Here is a 20,937-nt window from a genome sequence, read left to right as displayed (position 1 = left end):
ATCACCAGTCTGTTTTTGTAATACAGTAACACAATAACCCTGAATCCAGTCATAATAAGAAAATAAATAATCCAGAAAATAGAAGTTCTGAGGCAAATAGCAACCGGTTTTTCAAAGAACTGTGGTGCAGACAGTTTTTAAACAGAGTGTGTTTGTCTGGGGGAAAAAAAGATCCAAAGGCACAGTGACATGAATGGAAACTGGAAAAGAGAAAAAGGACACTGGCCAAAGCTATAAACACCTTGAAGATCATGATTTCTCCCCTTTTACCATTGGAAAAATTTCCACTGAGTGCAAATGCTGCTCAGTAGTTATTTAGTTAGAAAGGTTATGCCCAGCAATGTAAGCTCAAGGGTTTCTAGACCTACCCAAGCTGTCTCCATTTCACTACCAACATTTCTCACCTAAGTACTTCCCAGGGAAATGAAGAATTAAAATAAATGCAGAATAAATAAGAGATGACAACAGAATGGGATCGTATTAACCCCTTAGTAGAGAGTAAAATCATGAGCATTGCTATTCTGCTTCAAATATATAAGGCCCCTTCTCAAGGTCAGTTTATTACACCTCTCCTATACCAAGAAAAGAAAAGTTAGAACTTGCAAATACCTTACAGTTCTAATCTAATTTGTATAACATATAACGGCACTGCATAAATTGCAAGGGCTGACTGTCTTCACGCAGATCCAATTTAGCCTATTTCTACAGCAAATTACTTCAAATATTACCATTTTCCTGTTTATAACTCAGCAAGAACAAATTTTGTTGCCATATTGAATAACAGCTACTTACTACACGATTTGTCACGTTTTTTCAAGTGAAAGTGACTTTATAATAATACTAATGTTGTTCATATTTATGTATTAGATACATGCATATATATACTACTGCCCTCTGCAGAATAGAATTATACTACCTGCAATGCCCTCTTTCAACCCAGGGTATGTTTTTAAAATATATACAATAGATTTTAAAGCATTCAACTTCTATCTACGTACTCACGTAACTCGAAGCATACATTTCATCCTCTCCTGAGTTAGGACGATGTTTTATGAATTCACATTACAGCCATTCAGATTTTCACATTGCAGTTGAAAAGATTTAGCCAGCAAGCTGCATCTTTAAAAACACATCCTGAATTACTGACCAGTTATCAAAACATCAGTAAAACTCCCAAACTGGGACCTCTAATGATGAGTAGAATTTAAGGGCTATTACAAGGATTTCAAATAAACTCATAAAACTCACAGATAAGTGAGCAGTAAAGCTTAGCTCTCTACTTAGCCGGGTTATCAACAACAAAATCAGAATAACAATTTCAGTTAATGCCTAAAAAGAGAAAACTGGTCTATGCAGAGGAAGCAGGTAGATCCCTTCCAAAGACTTCTATTTCTCAAAATCCCATCCCTTTACAAGATTAATACAGGATTAATATCAGTGCAGCTGTATTTTTGTCACTTTAGCTAACCACAAATATTCTGCTTCGACATGACATTACCCTAATGCTAGCTAAGTATAACTCGCCACGCTCTGGGGTTATTTGCTGTTGCAATTTTAGCTTGCGTTCATACTTTGTCCCAAGCAATAAATAAAAAAACCCCTACCTGACTAAAATAACTTTTGCCAGAGCCATTTTGATCTTGCCTGTCCCTACTTGCAATTTCTGCTACCTTTGCAGTTTCTGTTATTAATATATATAACCTCGATTAAGCAATAGAGTTAGGCCACAGGCTTTCTGCTCTATTAGGCCTTGTGCTCTGTTAGACTACAGTCTTTATGCTCAGGGTACAGAAGTGACCTGGATTTTCCATTTTTCAGAGAATCTATAAAGTAGCAGTTGGTTAATTTGGAGAGAAGAAGAAACAACAACACACAATGCCAAACTTGTAACTAGAAGGCATAAAAAAATTGTTTAGAGCCCAGCCTGAACCAACAGAGAAGGAATTAACAGCGAGAAGCTGGGCAGCAGAGACCAGACAAGTGACCTGAAAGAGCGAGCGAGCGAGCATTCCCAACAGGGAGGCTACAGTGACACAAACTGGAAAGGATGTGGCAATATGGAAAAATTAATAAACCCTCTGAGATTTCTGTTCAAAATACACTTACTGGCTGTTGCTTCTAAAAAGAAAAATCTACGTCAAAAGTAAGAGAAAGACCATGGGCTGTGAGTGCCCTGAAATGTTGCTCGGCACTGCGGAGGGAAATACCTGGACTGTCCATCAAAGACTCTGTCCAGTTCTCCCTCTCCTTGCCCTGGCAAGGCTGGGAAGGGTGGCCCTGGCAAGCCCCATGCTGCTCGCTACTTGAATCAATATTCACTTACTGCTGCTCATTTACTCTCACTACCAGCAACAAAGACAAACAGGAAGCAGTATGTACTGAAAGCAACATGAAAGGAGGAGAGGAAGCAGACTTGAGTGGGAAGTGGGAAGGAGGAGAAGGTTAAACAGTGAAGCATGCGCTCCAAGTTACTTCAGGCAACTCAACAGTAGCTGCAGTAAAGCATCACCGACACTTCAGACAATCCTGAAGTAGCTCTGCTGTAAAATGACATCCTGATACAGAAGCCATGACTAACTGTTAGCAAACCTAAAAAGCTACTGATGCCATTTCTGTGTAGGACTTGAACTACTGGACCCCCTAGGAGATGAAGTCTGGGAGCCGGCAATGTAATGCAGAATGCGCGGCAGCCAGAGAACATTTCAGAGTGTTGTCAAGAAGCAACTGGGTCAAACACAATCTGATCTCAGTACAATGTATTATCAATGGTTATGTCTGTCTGTCTTGAAGTGGCTCTCAGTCACTCTTCTTGTGTGGTGATCTCCTTGAATACCTGGTGGCTAAATCTCCTTACTTTTGCCAAGGATATCAAGTCTACAGAAATGTTATGTTACTCTTGGCCTTGCAGTTGGAAATGAAAAAGCAGCAAGCACAATGGAGCATAGTTTAGTCATAAATAAGCTGGCCCAAATGAGTTGGTCTATCTATACAAACCAGTGCTATGCAGAGAGAGTGTCCTGACAAAAAAGTGTACTTTCATTACTCCAGCATAGCCCTCTGCCTAGGCCAATTGCCTCTTTACGGAGCTAATTAAAGCAGAGCACATTAACCCAGACACTCTGCTTATCTTGCCAGCTGCTCCACTGAGATGCAGAACACAGTTGTGTCCTCTCAGCCAGCCACAACACAAACGCATGAATGTCTGCTGTGGAAAATTCATTTTTAATACCCATTCCATAGCTGGCAAGCTCTCATTTGTTACCAGTCTCATGGAGTGACTTCAAAAGATGACGAAAAGTCCTTGCAAAACTAAGAATCTGGCTGCACATTTAAATATGACAAACACAAAGGTGGATGTATTAACAAGACCTTTTCATAGAGACAAAAGCAGAACAAGCATCAGGGAAATGAAGCTGGCATCCAGTCTACCCAGCTGATAGCAGCGATGCTAGGTGAGTGAGTTCGGATACTCTACCAGGGCATTCACGCGAACCAGGAAAACAAATGTTAATGAACACAAAGTTCTCGCTTAAGAGTCACAGCCTCTTCGCTAGCGCTTCTGGAGTGCGAAAGTGCACCGTCCTGTTTGGGGGGAAAAATAATGAACTCCTTTTTCATAAAATAGCTGATAAAATGTGCTCAGAACTGGCCTCTGTATGTGGTTACTCTTTTGGAAAATGATTATATTTTTATATAGCAAAAGAGGTATAACTCATTTTGGTTTCCAGTTAACTCCCAAATTCCATTTGAAAGTTGTCCTTCTGTTAACGTCAGTATTTTTTTCTATTGTTTCAGAAGTCAGGCTCTGACCATTTCATAACTTTGCTACAGTAATCGTATTTTAAAACTTCTACTTTTAGAAGTGGTGAAAATTGGTTATTCTAGGTAATAAAACTGTACAGCACAGCAGCATTTTAAGATATTGAATCCTACACTGGAATTTTGGTTTTGTACCTTTTAAAATCTTTGGATGGCATATAAAATTTGAAAGCATCTATTTAGTTTTTCTAATTCTCTTCTTGCAATGCTAGTTTTCTAATGGTTTTGTGAGGATTAGGCTGAATCAAATTTAAGCCTTTTTTTTTTTCCCAAAAAGAGCTGGAAGCTGGTCTGCAGCCTCGTTTTCAGTAATCTGGAGCTGCTATCATGCCTTTGATCACACCAAGCCCTACAGACGGAAAAGTTCTACTTTAAAATTCCCCACGTGTTTGGGGATGTCAATAAAGTTCTTTTAAAGTGTCAGAGCAATTGCTCTGTTTGTAGTTCTGCTAATACCGATTACAATGGTATTGTCTCCAGTCAGAAGAGGGTATAAAGAAACAACTAAATGAACCTTCTTATTCCCCTACCCACTCCAGATGGTAAACTACACACAAACACCTAGACACGTAAACGCATGCCACCCTGCTTCTTTGGAAGGAATACATTGAAGTATTTGCACTTTGGAATAATGAAGGAAACATGTAAATACAGCACTCTATTCTTTCAAGAAAAGCTTTCAAAATGCATATACTCCACTCCCCCTAAATTATGATAGAAGATGGGTCATAATAGCTGATGTAATAGGCAAGAAGGGAGAATGGAGCACAATTCCCTAAACTTGATAAAATAAGCAATTACTCTTGTTATCTGAATGGCTCTGTCAGTGGAGAAGTTGTCTGTGTCATAACAGAATCTAACAAAGCCTGTTGCCTTTAAGCATCAAAGGCTTTGGCCTTATTATCTTTCTAAGATGTGCATGTATAATAAGTTTTCCCAACAAATGGCGAGGAAGCGTCTCTGGCAAAATATAAAATGGTGATAAACTATGTCCAAATGATTAATTCACAGAAATTCTCCATCACACTGCAGCTACATGTGCCCGTCTCTTCTGTTATGCCCTTGGAGATTTTCATACTAAACGTATGTGCATATTTTTCATGGCCACTGATATTTGAATTGCAGCCTGCTCCCATGCAGAACATAAAACACTTCAAACTGCATAATGCTGACTAAATTATAAGTTCTCCAGTGGCCCGAGGTAGCAAGGGCCATAATAATGAGTGTGCTTAAGTGGTTTGTGTAGATTTTTTTCCCCTTTAATTTTAATGTCCTGCCTTGCTGCTGCCTTTTCTAAAGCTAGGGATTGTCTCATACAATCATGACAATAGGGAAATAGAAACTGCATTATGCTTTGAAAAAATGTAGGATGCAAAGCAGAAGCTTCAGTCATCAAGCACAGTGATAGCCAATTCAGCCCTGTCGGTCACATGGAATAGGAAATGCTTTGGTGACTTTGTTCATATTTGTAATCATATTTGGGTGTATAAAGACAATTCAGACCACGTTTACTGGATACACCAAAAAGCTGCAATCCTTCCAATCACACTCATATTGCACATGCAAAAAAATAATAAAATAAAATAAAATAAAATAATACACAGCTGAAATCTCATTTAATTAAAATGATAATGAAACCAGGTAGATGAAGCCTGCTAAAATACTGAGAACTTTACTCATGGCATTACAATAGGTCAAAGTGGACATCTGTATGAGCTGTAATGAACACTTACTGATTTTGCAATGTTTTCAATGTTCTGGTATTGGTTATTTTTCTTGGTTTTACTCAAAAGACAAATGGATGAAAATGCTTACACTGCAGCAATGCTCACTTCCATGGTAATTGGAAAAATATACACAAACTGTGCTAATATCCACGGATGTTTATAGTCAGGCAGATAAAAAGGGCCTAGGCACATGTTAACTGTTTCCATCAACTCCCCCCACCTCTAAATAAAGACCATTTTTGGCCAGCACATTGAGGAGCAAGAAGCTATTGACTTCACAAATCAGTGCAGAGGAAGACAGGCTCCTTCCAAAATCCTTTTCATGTGCCCCTCTTTTGTTCCATAATGTTTTGGGAAGCTCATTTCTACATTCCCTGCTCTACAGAATTGAGGCAGATGTTTAAACTCACTTCTCACAGGATTCAGACCGACCCCCATCTGCACCTAACCACTTCATCTGGCCTACAGTCTGAGGCCCTCTTTGCAGAGGACTGAGAACTGATGTAGTTCGAGTGCTCCTACATCAATATGGCTACACAAATCCTCCTCTGGCACTGGTTTTTCAGACCACTTCTTCATTCTGAAAACAAAGACTAAAACTCTTTTGTTAGCAATATCAAGACTTAAATGGGAGGAGTGAACACAGAGACTTCTGCCCTACCTCCGGGTTGTTCCAGAATCCTGGTCTGGAGCTCCTGGGTCAGGGAGCAGTAAGGGCTGCTCTGTTGGCCCAGCAGGAAAGATCTTCAGCAGCTCTGCCGACTGCCTACAACAGGTAAGAACTCCTGATACGTCACCAGGACCTCCCTGGAAGTATCGTCTCTTCCCTCTGGCCTCTCTTACACATCTTGCTTTTTCTCTTTCTGTAACTAAGAGTAATGACTACATTTCTCATTTGGGTCTTTAATTCCCCATTGTTTTGGATACTGTTTAGCCATTTTACTTACTCAAAGCAAGTCCAAAATGAGACAATAAAACTACTGGTTAGTTTTTAGAAAGCGCAGCCCTACTTGTTGCAGTGTCTTGACCTTCTGCAGCTCTTTTGCTCCTCATTTTAATTTTACACTTTGTGATTCAGGTATTGGGTTGTAAATACAGATTAGAATTATTTATTTAATCTGTCTTCATACCTGAAAAAAAAGCATGGCATAATTCATGGAGTCACAGCATGGCCGAGGTTGGAAGGGACCTCTGCAGGTCATCTTGTCCAACGCCCCCGACTCAAGCAGGGCCACCTAAAGCTGGCTGCCCACGACCATGTTAAGATGACTGTTGAACATCTACAAGGATGGAGACTACACAACCACCTGGCTCCATCTTCTTTACACCCTCTCTTCAGATATTTGTACACACTGATGAGATCCCTCCCTGAGCCTTCCCCTCTCTAGGCTAAACAATCCCAGCTCTCCCAGCTTTTCATCATATGAGAGATGCTCCAGTCCCTTAACCATCTCAGTGATCCTTTGCAGGATTCTCTCCAGTTTTCAGTCCACCTCACTTTCTGCTCAGCGAACCCATACTTCACCAGCTTTTCCATGAGAATCTTATGGGAGACAGTGTCGAAAACCTTACGGAAGTCAAGGTAGACAATACCCACTGCTCTCCCCTTATCTACCAAGCCAGTCATTTCATTGTAGAAGGTTATCAAGGTGGTCAAGCATGACTGCCCCTGGGTGAATCCATGCTGACTACTCCTGATGACTTTCTTGTCCTTCGTATGCCTGGAAATTGTCTTCAGGATTAGCTGCTCCATCACCTTCAAAGGGATTGAGGTGAGGCTGACTGGCCTGTACTTCCCTCGGTCCTCCTTCTTGCCCTTCCTGGAGACAGGAGTGATATTTGCTTTCCCCCAGTCCTCAGACACTTCTCCTAGTCATCATGATCATTCAAAGATTATTGAGAGTGCCCTCACAATTACATCAGCCAGCTCCCTCAGCACTTGTGGGTGCATCCCATCAAGGCCCATGGACTTATGTATGTCCAGTTTGATTAACTATTTCCTAACCTGATCATCTTCCAGCAAGGGTAAGTCCTCCTTGCTCCAGACTTTCCCCTTGGTCTCTGGGCCCTCAGGTTTCTGAAGGAGGGTCTTACTAGTGAAGACTGAGGTGAAGATGGCATTCAGTACCTCAACCTTTTCCATGTCACCAGGGCCCTTGCCCCATTCAGCAGCAGGCACACATTTTCCCTATACTTCCTTTTTGCTATTTATGTACTTTGAGAAGCCTTTCTTGTTACCTTTAACATCCCTCACAATTACAGGTGGGTTTTGGCTTTCCTAGCAGCATTTCTGCATGCTCAGACAGTGTCTCTCCTTTTCATGTTTGAGTTTTGCCAGGACCTGCTTGTTAATCCATGCAACCCTCCTGGCATTTCTGCCTGACTTCCTGCTTGTTGCAGTGGACTCCTCTTGAGCTTGGAGGAGGCGATCCTCAAATATCAGCCAGCTTTTTGGGCCAGTCTTCCATCCAGGGCCTTATCCCATGGGACTCTACCAACAGATCCCTGAAGAGATCAAAGTCTGCTCTCCTGAAGTCCAGGGTTGTGATCTTGCTTTTTGCCCTGATTCTTCTTTTCAGGATTCTAAACTCCACCATCTCATGATCACTGCAGCCAAGGCTACCTTCGACCTTCACATCCCCAACCAGCCCTTCCTTGTTTGTAATTATGAGGTCCAGACCTGTCCTCATTGACTCCTCTATCATTTGGGTCAGGAAGTTGTCCTCACTGCCCTCCAGGAACCTCCAGAATTGCATATGCCCATCTGTGTTGTTCCTCCAGCAGATATCAACGTGGTTGAAGTTCCTCATGAGGACCACGGCCCGTGAACATGAGGCTGCTTCTGTCTGCAGAAGGCCTCATCCATTTGTTCTTCCTGCTCAGGCCACCTATAGCATATACCCACTACAATGTCACCCATATTGGTCTGCCCAGTAATTGATACCCATAAGCTCTCAGCTGGCTCATATCCATTGCTAGGCAGAGCTCTATATACTCCAGCTGTTCTCTCACATAAAGGGCAACTCCACCACCTTGTCTTCCCAGCCTGTATCCCTTCATTGTGGCACTGCAGTCCTGCGAGCAATCCCACCCCATCCCTGTGATCCCAACATCATAGCCCTTCAACTGCACACAGATCTCTACTTCCTCATGTTTATTCCCCATGCTGCATGCACTAGTGTAGGCGCACTTCAGAAAGGCACCCCAGGATGCTGGTTTCCCAGTAAAGGTCTCGGTTTTTTCCATAATGGTGCCTTATAAGCACTTCCTTGCTTACGTGCAAATGCTTGAGGTGACCCTGCATAAGCCCTGTTTTGTTGACTTTGTTTACTATCATTTTACCACTGTTAATATTAAACAAACTCCTGAAAGCCCAATAAACAGGAAGGTGTTTGGTCTCTGAGCAGTTATTTTGGCCATGAGTATACATGGCTACCCATAAGCAATGAAATATGTATTTATTCATGATTGTTGTACAGGGTATACCATCAAAAATAGGCAAGACTGACTCAGCATACCTGCTCTGATTTCAAGGGGCATCAGGCATATTTCATAATCACCTGAAACATCTATCTGCATATTTTGGTACTTTAAACTGTCCGAATGACTGAATTTCCAATCTTTGCAGACATAGCTACGTCATCTATTTCGTTTGGGCACATTTTTCAATGTATAATCTGTTCAATACATTGCCTTTACGGGCAAAATTAAGTCGGGCGTGTATTTTAACACATGAAAAGTCAAACAGGTGTGTTGGTTCATCAATCTGAATTCATGTGACACAGATGCTTAAAATGCAAAAACCCTAAAATTATTCTATTCAGCTGTGTTAAGACCCTTGTTTGCGGAAAAAAGAAATGGGTGGTCAGCTGGCTTCAATCTGTTTCTTTGTCTCTTTCTCTAGCGTAACTTGTCCCATATTTTAAAGAGTTGAAACAGCTACTGTTTGGAAGAGTGGAAGTCTCTTGCTCTGAAGTGCTTGAGGGCACTCCAGGCCTGCAAGCACTTGCAGCACAGCAGTCTTCCTGAAGTCAAAGGCGCTTCACTCGGCCCAAGTGGACAGCTAACCTTCAAAGTGGCTTTCTAAGATAAGTGCCAATTTTGATTTGTATCCTTATTCAGAGAGCAGTGAGCTGAGAACTCATCTGTGGCTTCAGGCAGATTTTAATTTAAAACTAAAAATACTACTACTACAAAAAGAGAATAGTCAACTCCACTGATGGTGTGACATGTAGCCATCCTGTATAACACTCTTCTGAGGCAGGCATTCCAGCTCTTAAAGCTGAATAAAATGTTTTCTTTATCATACTGAACTTTGCTTATCCCCAGAGGTTTTTCAGAGAAGGTTTGGAAATAAAGGTGTGTTTTAGGAAATGTCATTTACAAAACAGTATGTAAAGTAGTCAGATTTCTTTATGTTTTAATGATCAGGTAAGCTTTGTTTAGACCTAGCTTCAGAAGTGGAATATTTGTACCACCTTCCACAGTAAAACAATGCATCACTTATCTCTTGGGCATTCACGTGTGAATCTTGTCAAGATCTATTGCGGAGTTTTCAAGTGTCATTTTTAGGATGAAAGATTCTTAGAGAAGTATCTCACAAACAAACTTTCAAGAGTTGATTGATGCTTGAGGCATCTTGCTGTGAGTAAGACACTGTAGTTTGTTCAAATTAGTTTACAAGATTTCTCATTTCAGCTCATTAAAAGCACAAATGGTAGATGCTAATGACTTACAGAAGTAAGGTGATTTTTATGTACCCGCTTGGAACACACCCTATGTTCCCTAGCCCTCTTAGGATTTAATATGTGATGAAAGGTTCAATTTAGAAAAGAGAAGGCTAAATTAACAATAAAAAGGGTTTCTACCCAGTACTTCAAAAGGACATTTATGACATGCCTCTAAAGTTCTACCTACACTTTATGTTTTAATTAATTTCTGAGTGAAATACGTGCACATTTTTCAATCCCACTGAACTACACAAGTTTTGAGCACCTATCTCCACCAGCCCCTCTGGTAAACTAGATCTGCCCTTTTCTAAATCCAAACCTAGTGCTCATAATTATGTTTTGGATAAACAGTCATAAAAACCAGAAACATATTTTTCAAGCAAAATCCTGCACAAAATGGTCACTCAAACTGAAAAGCTTATCTAACAAGGCCCTGTTGTGTGGCTCAGCCTCCTTGTTAAAGGATTTCCTTTCCCTGTGAGAAACAAATTCCGCTTTCCTACCAAAACCAGCCCTAATGAAACACTTATCAAGAGCAGCAAATGAGCTGATAACTTGGTAATATGGCCACCTGTCAGTTAGGCACTGGTCCAATGTTACTGACTGATTTCATAGAGGCCACAGAAAAAGCATTAGCTTGTAGTAACTTTCAGGTGTAACTGACGTGGGATGAATAGATCCAATGTCCCAGAGGGAGTAGGTTGCTTACGCTGCAAAATTTTAGTTTCCCCATCTTGGAACATCATCTCTTTGCAAGCTGAATTAAACTGCAGACACATGTTCCCTTTCCTTAAATTACTCTTGCTTTGATGTCGTTCGTGGCATGATATTAAGACTGCGTAAATAAAATACATGCCTGTATGTTAACCAAGCACTGGGCAGAGTGTAAACTGGTTCCACTCATGGCTCTAAGTAAATGTAAGCATTGTAAGACTTACTTTCTAGCTTCTGTGTACCGCCCAGTAAAACTCTTGGGCTGGGTCTGTGAGGAATTATCCACAGCCAAAAGGAAGCCACAAAAGCCGGGTACTTAAATTAACCCCTTACGTATGCCCGAGTAGTTAGGCACGTCACTCTGCTTGGATTTACAGTAATGCCTCCCACACATTACAATTACCTAATAGCCCCCCAATTTTCATCTAAAAGCCAGTCAAACCACTTCTCTATCCCACATCTTGCCACCAGCTGAACAAATGTACTAGCTACAGTTCTTGTGGTTCGAGAGATACCATTGTCACTATGAAATTTTCCTATTAGCATAATTGAACACTTTCCAGAGAAGTTTGGCCCACCCTAAAGAGACATTGCTGAAAGACAAAAGGGATAATCGCTGATTACAGAAATATTCTATTGTCAGAATTATATACAGCATTTGCTCTTTATTGTTGTTTAATTCAGTTTGGAGACTGCATCCTTCTGATGATGAAGACAGGTCATAGAGCTTTAGTGATGAAAATGAGCACCTTCAATCCCCTTAATTTATAAAGTATTTAAATCTTTGTACTTCTGCAAGGGCTGTCACTTGCGTTATTTGTCCTTCTCTTTTTAATGGATAGTTGTAGTTCCCCTACGTTGATCTGAAATCTGACACATTCTTTTCTAATTAAGGACATCTAATGGGAAAGTTACACTTTCCCATGATGCCTGCTACAATAAATCCTTCTAATTATTAATGTATCCAGGCAAGTGACATCTCATTATTTTGGGTGACTTCACAAAAGCATTTGACAGGAAATAATGATGACTCAACCCCGAACCTAAATTTGGAAGAATTTAAGCAGATCAGAGATTTTTCACTAAAATAAAAATTTTTTATTCATATGGCTTAAACTAATAGATACCCAACCTGGAGGGTTCAGGTGAATTGAACCTCTTCCCACTGCAATGGAGACGCTGACTGCAGTGCAGAACAACGCTGGTGTGTTTTGAGGCCTGTGTGAGAACGTGCTGCTGTTCCCGTCACATTTCCCTTCCTTGAGCTTTCTATACCCTATTTCTGCAGTAAATATATATCACCATGACTGGGGCAGAGAATGCACAAGGGCAATTTTAGGCAGTACGTAAAATTCAGTTTGCCACTCACTCACCAGTATTATTTTGTGGGTTCTCATTTCCTGTACATAAACAGGGGGAAGCTAAAATCCCCACGTCTGTTTCAGAGAGCGTTCGGCGAGCTCACCCAGTTCCCACGAAGCTGTCACCGCATCAGTTCCCATGCAGCAATTGCGTTAAATGGGAGAGCAACTGCCAGAAAAGCTCAGACGGTGGCAATAAGCAGTTTTGTCAGCGCAGGTTGGCTCCTCAGCCGCCCTCTCCCAGTAAACTTGGGGACTCTGTTCAGGGTACAGCAAAATAAGACGTTGCAAATGCTTTATGAGACTCTCTCAACACCTGAAGCCGCTGCTACGATGGCCAGGGCAGCGGGCGCCGGGTGAGCGCGGCCCCCTCCCCGCCGTGGGACACACAGGCCTCGGCCGCAGTGACCCTTCCCCACCGTCCTCCCCGGTCCTTGGGGAACAACCTAGGGTCGTGGGCCGCACCAATCTCCCCCACTGTATTTTGGAGGCCCAGTGTGTTTAAACCGCCCATTGCGCTGGAGGTGAGGGCTTCGTCCCCTCTGGGAAACGCGGGGGCTCCCTGAGGGCCACGGCGCAGCGGCTGGCCGAGGTGAGGCGAGGCAAGGCGGGATGCGTGAGCGCCCATTAGCTCCACAGCAGTTTGCTGAGGAAAGGGCTACGCCACCTGCCAGCTATCCCACACCTCCCACCAGCTACCCCCCGCCTCCCACCAGCTACCCCCCGCCTCCCACCAGCTCTCCCCACCAGCTCTCCCCCACCTCGGCCGCTTTCCGCTGGCGGCAGCCGCGGCGCCAACGCCGAGTCGGCAGCGCCCCCTGGCGGGCGGCCGCCGGCATCGCGCTGCTGCCGGCCTGGCCGGGGCCGGGAGCCGGGGGCCGGGGGGGGGAGCGCTGCGGGGCGGCTGAGGGCGCCGCCGCTAATCTCGCTTAATCTTTGATCATTATTATCACGGTGCTGCAGTACGGTCTTTTGGAGCTTTTGCTGAGGGAACGTTAATTTCTGTGATTGTCAATATCATGAATAATTCAAGGCGCTGTCGCGGAGGCTGAGGTGCCCGTGATAAGGGTATCGAGGGATCAGAGGAGACTCAAACTTTTCGAAAGTAAAGGGGAAACTGTTAAACTCTCTGACGCATGGTCTGCCTCGCTCTCAGGTAGCAGTTTTCATCCAGAAAAGTCCTGAAATGCTGAATGCACCCTCTCCTTTCCTGAAATGCAGCTGGAGGACGCGGGGAGCTGGCAGTGGGTTTTTTTTTCCTCCACAAAATGTCAAGCTTTCCTTTTGTGGACTTGACACAAGGCAAGAGGGAGTGGGCAGCAGGCCATTTTGTGGAAGCTTTTCATTACAGATCTATGGTATCAAGGGAGGTCTAGTGCTCTAATCCAACCCCCTGCTCAAGGCAGGGCCAGCTAAGGGGTAAGAGCAGTCTGTCCAGGGCTTCATCCACTCAGGTCTTGAAGTCCTGCAAGATGGGAGACTGCACAGCCCTATGGGAAATCTGCTGCACTGCTTGGCCGTCTTCATAGTGAAAAAGCATCAGTGATACACTGTCTTCTTTCAGCCTATGACTGTTGCCTCCTGTCCTCCTACCCTGCACCACTGAGAAGAGCCTGGCTCCATCTTCTCTATGACCTCCTCGTGGGTATCAGAAGGCTGCTGTCTTCACTAGCTGCATAGGTCCCACGAAGCCCTCTTTCCCCCATGCTGAACAAGTCCCATTCCCTCAGCCTCTCCTAAGGGCAAGAGCTCCAGTCCCCAACCATTTTCACGCCCTTTGCTGAACTCACTCCAGTTTATCCATGTCCCTCCTACACTGGGGTCCCAAAACTGGATGCAGCTGGGGGGGTCTAATAAATGCTGAGTAGAGAGAGATTGTCACTCCTCTCAGCCTGCTGCTACTGCAGCCTAGGAGAGAATCATAGAATCATACGGGTTGGAAAAGACCTCTAAGATCATCGTGTCCAACCGTCAACCCAACACACCATGCCCACTACATGTTGTTGGCCTTCTTCGCATACCGTCCATGCTGCTGTCTTATGTCCACCTGGCCCCCCAAGCCCTTTTCCACAGAGCTGCTCCTCTACCACTCTGCCTGTATTTTTGCACAGGGTTCTTCCTTCCCAGGAGCAGGACTTGACATTTGAAGCTGCTGAATTTTGTAAAGATTTCTGCTGGCCCATTCCTACACCCTGTGCAGATCCAACTGGATGACAGCTCTGCCCTTGAGCATATTGACTGGTCCCCCCATTTGGGGTTACCCGCAAACTTGAGGAGCAAGCAATGCATCACCTCCTGCAGGTCATTGTTAAAGATATTCAACAGGACAGGTCCCAGGATAGACTGCTTAGGTACTCCACTTGTTACTGGCTCCCAGGTAAAGCATGAACCATTAAATACTACCATCTGAGCTTGATAATCCAACCAATTTTTTACCTGTCTAGTTGTCCACTCATCCAAACTGTAGTATCTCACCTTGGATATAAGAACATTGTGAAACACAGTGTTAAAAGCCTTGCTAAAGTCAAGCTGCTGTCCTTGCATCCAGACATTTTATCATAGAAGGCAATCAGGTTGGTCAGGCAGTTGGTAAACTCATGCTGACTCTTCCCAATCACTTTCTCCTCCCAGCTTTCATCATGAATGTTGGGAAGGAGCATGATCCAAAGCCTGGGGGATGGCAGTGTTCCTGTCTGGGCACTAACACACTTGCAAAGGTTTTTATAGTGTTTTTACTTTCTCATTTCAACACCCAGAAAATACCGAGCAGCTCAAAGAGCAGTTTACCACTAATGCCAATGTTAATTCTTCCTGGAGCTTTCTGTTGTCAATGTTGGTCACTGCATGACCAGCTAAGGATGAAATATTACTAGCTGTCTATTGCTGAAGGGAAACTCTGGCAGAAAATTGATTTACTCAACATCACACAACGTGTCTGTTCTCAAGGCAGGATCAGAAGTCAGGATGTACTCCCTCCTGGTCACATACTCATCCCCAAATTCATCACATGACAACTATTACCAAGAACATACTCTTCCATTCAAACCCGTGAGACAAATAAATACTTCTTCCATCCAGTGACCTCAGCCTGAGGTTTCATTGCATTATAAATATACATGTCTAATTTACAAACAAAAAAGCAACACAATGGTGAAGTGAATTATCTGGATTGCAACATGCACTTGGCTCTGATAATAAGCACTTACAAAGAACACGAGCTCATTGGGGAATGTTGAAAAACCTAGGATGACAGACTGAAAAAAGCAGGTACATGAACTGAAAACAGCAAAGCTGGCAAAAATATTTTTGTTGGAAATAGAAAGTAAAAAATTCTTATTTGGTGTTTTTATGGGAAATTTCCAAATGTGGCTGGTTTTGCTTTGATTTTAAAAAATACAGCTCTCATTTCACAGCTCTCATTTATGTTTTAAAACTTTCTATGCAATTTTTAATTTGAAAATGCAAAAAGCACAGGAGAGTGTCTTTCTCCTCTTTTTCCCTTCCTGAATCATCCTTGCTCCCTCTAAGAAATCACCGGTGTGTCTTTGCCAGAAGTCTTCTTAAAGGCACGAAATGGAGAATCTAGGTTTTTCTGTGTCTGTGTGGACGTACACCAGAAGGAATCCAGCATAACATGGGGAACCATACATAGAACGTGAAAACGGCATAACATGGATTTCCATCCTATCATCAGCTCTGGCTTCTGTATTTGCTTTTTCCTTGGCTTTTCCTGCCTGTCAGGAAGCAGCAAGTTGCAGCAGAAAGCCAAGAATGCTTTTGTGAAATGGCTGTGCGACCCTTCCTATATTGCACGTTGTCTCTGGGAGAGAAAGAAGGTGTTAGTCATGCTGTGCTTACGCACAGTTCTCCCAAATTAATTTAAAATATACACATGTACATAATGGCTAACATATGACAAGGCTATTGCTAATTTTCACATAATAAACAGGCTAAATCAGTTGCTTATTTTTGTTGCTATATCCAGCCAAGTCAGGGCTTTCTGGTGGGTTTTTTTTTTTTAGTTTTCTTTTGTCCTCTTTGTCCCCCCATCTCTACGTATGAATTGCTCTTTATGTTGCTTTGATCCAACAGAAAAGAAAGGCAATATAAAACAAGTCCATTATTAACATTTGTAATACTTGTTTTATCAAATTACTACTTATCAGATTAGAGAGTGGCAGGGCCTTCCAAGGTGTTAAGCAATGGCACAGTGAATGCCAACAGGGAGGTGAGCTCCAACAAATTAAAGTGATACCTAAAGCAACATGACAGACACATTTTTCAGCTACTTGTCTAAGAACATAGCTACAGTCTCCTTGTGTACACACCGTGCTTACACAGAACTGATGCAATCCGACATGGTGGGTGGGATGCTCCGTTTCTAGATAGTCTCAGCCCAGATTCTGTCGCACTTCCCCGCACTTAAATCCAGAGTGGCCTGGATTTGGCGGAGTCACACCAGTACAAATCAGGCCAGTATCTGGCTCTTTAGCTCATTACTTATTTATTGGAAGGTACAAAGAGACATTTCTTTTTTGTTACAGCTTCTCAGCAAGCATATTTGCCACAAGTAGAAAACCATTATTATGTTTAAGCAGTGCTATCACAAAACCCAGCACATTTAGGAGCTGTCACGGGGCACTGCCTAATCCGAGACACCACTGTCCTCTAAACTGAGCAACAAATTGACAAGATTAAAATTATAAGTCAATACCTTTGTCTGATTATCGAGGTTAACATTTCAGGATACTTCAGAAGGTGCATCTCTCCTCAGGCGGAGGAAATAAGGAAGAGCTTGGCTGCAAGTAATTATTGCTGTGTGGAAAACAGCACCTGGAGCGATTGGCTTTCCTGAGAGTTGGATTCAGGTCTGCTGGCTGCTTGGCTGAATCATACTACTAGTCAGCATGACTTCACAGCCTGTTATCTGGATAAAACACAGGGAAACACCTGTGGCTACACTAATAAGAGGCATTCTATTATTGCAGGATTTGCTATCTGTTTCTAAATCTAATAGCTTGTTTCCTAACTGTGCATTTATTTGAATGAATTTGTTTTATTGTACTTGTCAATGATGTGGTGAGTGCCAAGAGTGACGTTAGGTCAGTCTAGGAAATATAGGGTATTGCAGTCTTCAGTATGTACTAGGTTTTTTTCTCAGAATATTCAGAGTCCACCAAAGTCTCAGCATTTTAAAATAGACCCTCGCCCACTTCATGATGATGCTGGGCTTGCTTGAATGCTTATAGCACAAAAAAGTGTTGGCAAATTTTAGCTGGAACCTGTTCGCTCACTTTGTCCAAGGAAGTGGAAGGAGGTCCCCAAAGCTGATGGATCACTGTGTAGGCTAAGAAGCAAAACAGCATGCCCGAAGAATGGGAACCATGAATACTATCGCTGTCCAACTGAAATGATGGGATGCTTGGAATATAGCTGACAAACTACTATGAAGTTCCCTGTAAGAGGATGTCTATAAACCATCAAAGGACTAGCAGAGGTGTATGCAGAACACTCGTGGTATTGTCTGAGGGGGATATGTAGATGACAAAATATCCTTACATGGCATTCCAAGAGATGTTGTATGATATACACCAGTCCGTGGGACCTGATGGCATGCACCCACAAGTACTGAGGGAGCTGTCTGGTGTCATTGCAAGGCCACTCTCAATTAGCTTTGAAAGGTCGTGGTGATTGGGCAAGGTTCCTGAGGACTAGAAGAAAGCATATGTCATCCCTATCTTTAAGAATGGCAAGAAAGAGGATCCGGGAAACTAGGACCAATCAGCCCTACCTTGATTGTAGGGAATGTGATCGAGAAAATAATCCTGGAAATCCTTTCCAAATATTTTAAGATGGTGCTTGGGAGTAGTCAGCATGGATTTACAAAGAGGAAATCATGTCTGACCAACCTGATAGCTTTCTACGATGGCTGTCTCAGTGGATGAGGGGAGAGCAATGGACATGGTCCCGGACAACCGGTGGCCAGCTTGAGCAGGGGGGCGTGGGACAAGATGATCTCCAAAGGTCCCTTCCAGCCTCAGCCATTCTGTGATTCTGTGAATTGAATCTGTGGCATTGTTAAGGACTACAGTTCGTGTGTGTGCTCAACACTTACACCAAATAAGCAATTAAAATGCATGATGGGAGATAAATGATACAATGTATTAGGAGCATCTATAAATTGGAGCTGTATTTTGTATTCTGTGGCCCAGACGGCTGGAAAGGTGGACCTCTGCATACACCATTTAATTACCAGCACAGAGAGTGATGCTTTCTGTTTGCTCTGTGTCTAAGTAAGTAAAGGAATGTGAGCAATGGATTTTGAACTGAGTCTGTGATAAAAAGTAAGTGCTTTGGAGTCCTGAGCTGCTGACGAAAGTGAGTCCCAGGGCATTCAATATTAATTCTGACTATTCAAGAAACAGCCTAAAGGAGAGGCAGATCCTGGAAAGAAAACCAGTAATCCCAATCTAGTAAAAATACTATCTGTGCTTCTATCCCTAACTTTTTTCCATTTGTTTTCCTTTTACTCCACCTTCGCCTTCTTAGGACAAACTGGCAGCAGAGACGGACTTGGAAAAAACATGTATAAAGAAATCTGTTGAGAACAATTGAAATCAGACCTGCGGTGATCAAATCCATTGCACTTTGCTGGCTGCGCTCTGCACAAAGTGATTTTGTTCCGCAACTCAGCAAAACGGAAATCTCTGCTCCAGCTAATTGCAGGCCACCAATTCGGCGGTGTTACAAATTGCTTAGGCTTACTAAAAACAAGAACTCACAGCTACATATCAAGTATATGCATGAACTCAGAATATTTTTAGACCATTTATAAGAAGGTGTCTTGAATGGGCCTGTTTTTCTACATTCACATTTACCCGTTTATCACCTTCAAGATCCCTGCTCCAGTACAGCACTAGCCACTCTGCTAACAGCCATGATACGGCACTCCTCTTAAGACCAGACCGACCTATTTTGAGAGTGTTGTACGTACCTACCTTTGAGAACTGAGAGGAATAAGAAGCCGATTAAAATGCAATAGATGCAATGTTGGGAATATGGCAATCATACTTCAAAAATCTATTTGCCTTTTTTTCATGACTGCGTGTTAACTTCATTAAGTTTTAACGCACACTGGAATGCTGTGAATGACAAGTGGCAAAAATTGTTTTGAAACAATTCTTTGCTGTGACACTTTAAGGAGGACATTGCGTTAACACTTTATTTCAATAATACAAACTTCTGAGAGACTGAAGTATTCCAAATGAGCTTTAGATATAGCATAAGAAGTTTCAGGTTTAATGGACAAAGCCTGTTCTCGCTAAATGTGCCCTTGTACTGCCAAGAGGGCTTTGAAATAAAATCTAGAAGTGGCAAGTTTGAGGCTATTAGTGTCAAAGTCAGACCAGCCAAGCGATTCTAAACTAAGGTGATCTTGGTATTAAAGAAATCTGTTTGCATTAACTTTTATGTTCCCCTTCACTCTGGAAATCAAAGTTGTTCCCTTGAGAAGCTACCTGGCTTCTGAGGCATTTGCTGAAGCACGAGAAATACTACAGATGACTGCTTGAATCATTTCCAGATAACGAAGTATCTTCATTTAAAATCTGATCTTGATTAATGCTCAAGGTGCAGAAAAAAAGAAAATGAAATTCCAAGAACCTTATAAAAGCTTCTTGTAAAATAACAGTACTCCTCAGCAAAATAAGACATTTTAGGGTTAACAACTACAGATTAGTCAAGTCCGTAATTCTAGACTGAATCAGAACAAGAACTGTTTCTTGTAGTGTTTACTTCTGCAGCAAAATCCAAAGGGTATCACTTTTCATTATGAGGTAAGGAAACTTTGCTAACCAAGATTTTCCTTTAAACTAAAAAGGAGGACAACCTGATCTAGTTGAAGAAGTCCCTGCCCACGGCAGGGGAGTTGGACTAGATGACCTTTAAAGGTTCCTTCCAACCCAAACTATTCTATGATTCCATGACACAGAAAATGAAGAGGAAATGGGAAACAGCTTTTCACCTTCCAATGTCTGTGACAAATCAGGACAGGTCAATGAAATGACAGTCTCCATCTCTGAATGGTCTCTTTGTCCAAGTGACTGTTTGCAACAAACCAACCGATCATAACCTTCACTTGGTGTCATGTCTGGCACCCCTAACGGATGCTCTGGGTGCCTTACGGCATGCAAGTGCCAGTGGATGTCTGGACAACTGAATCAAGCTTCTGGTCTAGGCTGGTCAGATATTGGCGCTAGAGGCCTCAGTGACTGCACTGACCAGACCTCCACTGCCTACAGTGGAGTTTATACAGCTACCCACGGCAGCCCTTACACATTGACACACAAATGTAAGTGTCGGTCTCAAATGTCCCTCCTCTCAGAGCCATAAAAAGCAGCCATGATAAGCAACCCGTTTTGGTTCTCCTGCAGCTAAATCAGGCAGAAGGAACAGACCATCTTTAAGAAGTGTAAGTGCAGCAGAAGATATGAAAGGTTCCCAAACTCTAAACCCGTGTCTTTTTCTTCCTGTGTTAATAAAGCTAACTCTTTAGATAGTGGGACTTGTTGATGGGACAGTCTGAGG

This window comes from Calonectris borealis, chromosome 2 (assembly GCF_964195595.1).
Source record: "Calonectris borealis chromosome 2, bCalBor7.hap1.2, whole genome shotgun sequence".
In the NCBI taxonomy this organism is placed as follows: Eukaryota; Metazoa; Chordata; class Aves; order Procellariiformes; family Procellariidae; genus Calonectris; species Calonectris borealis.
Note: the sequence above shows the minus strand (reverse complement) of the source record.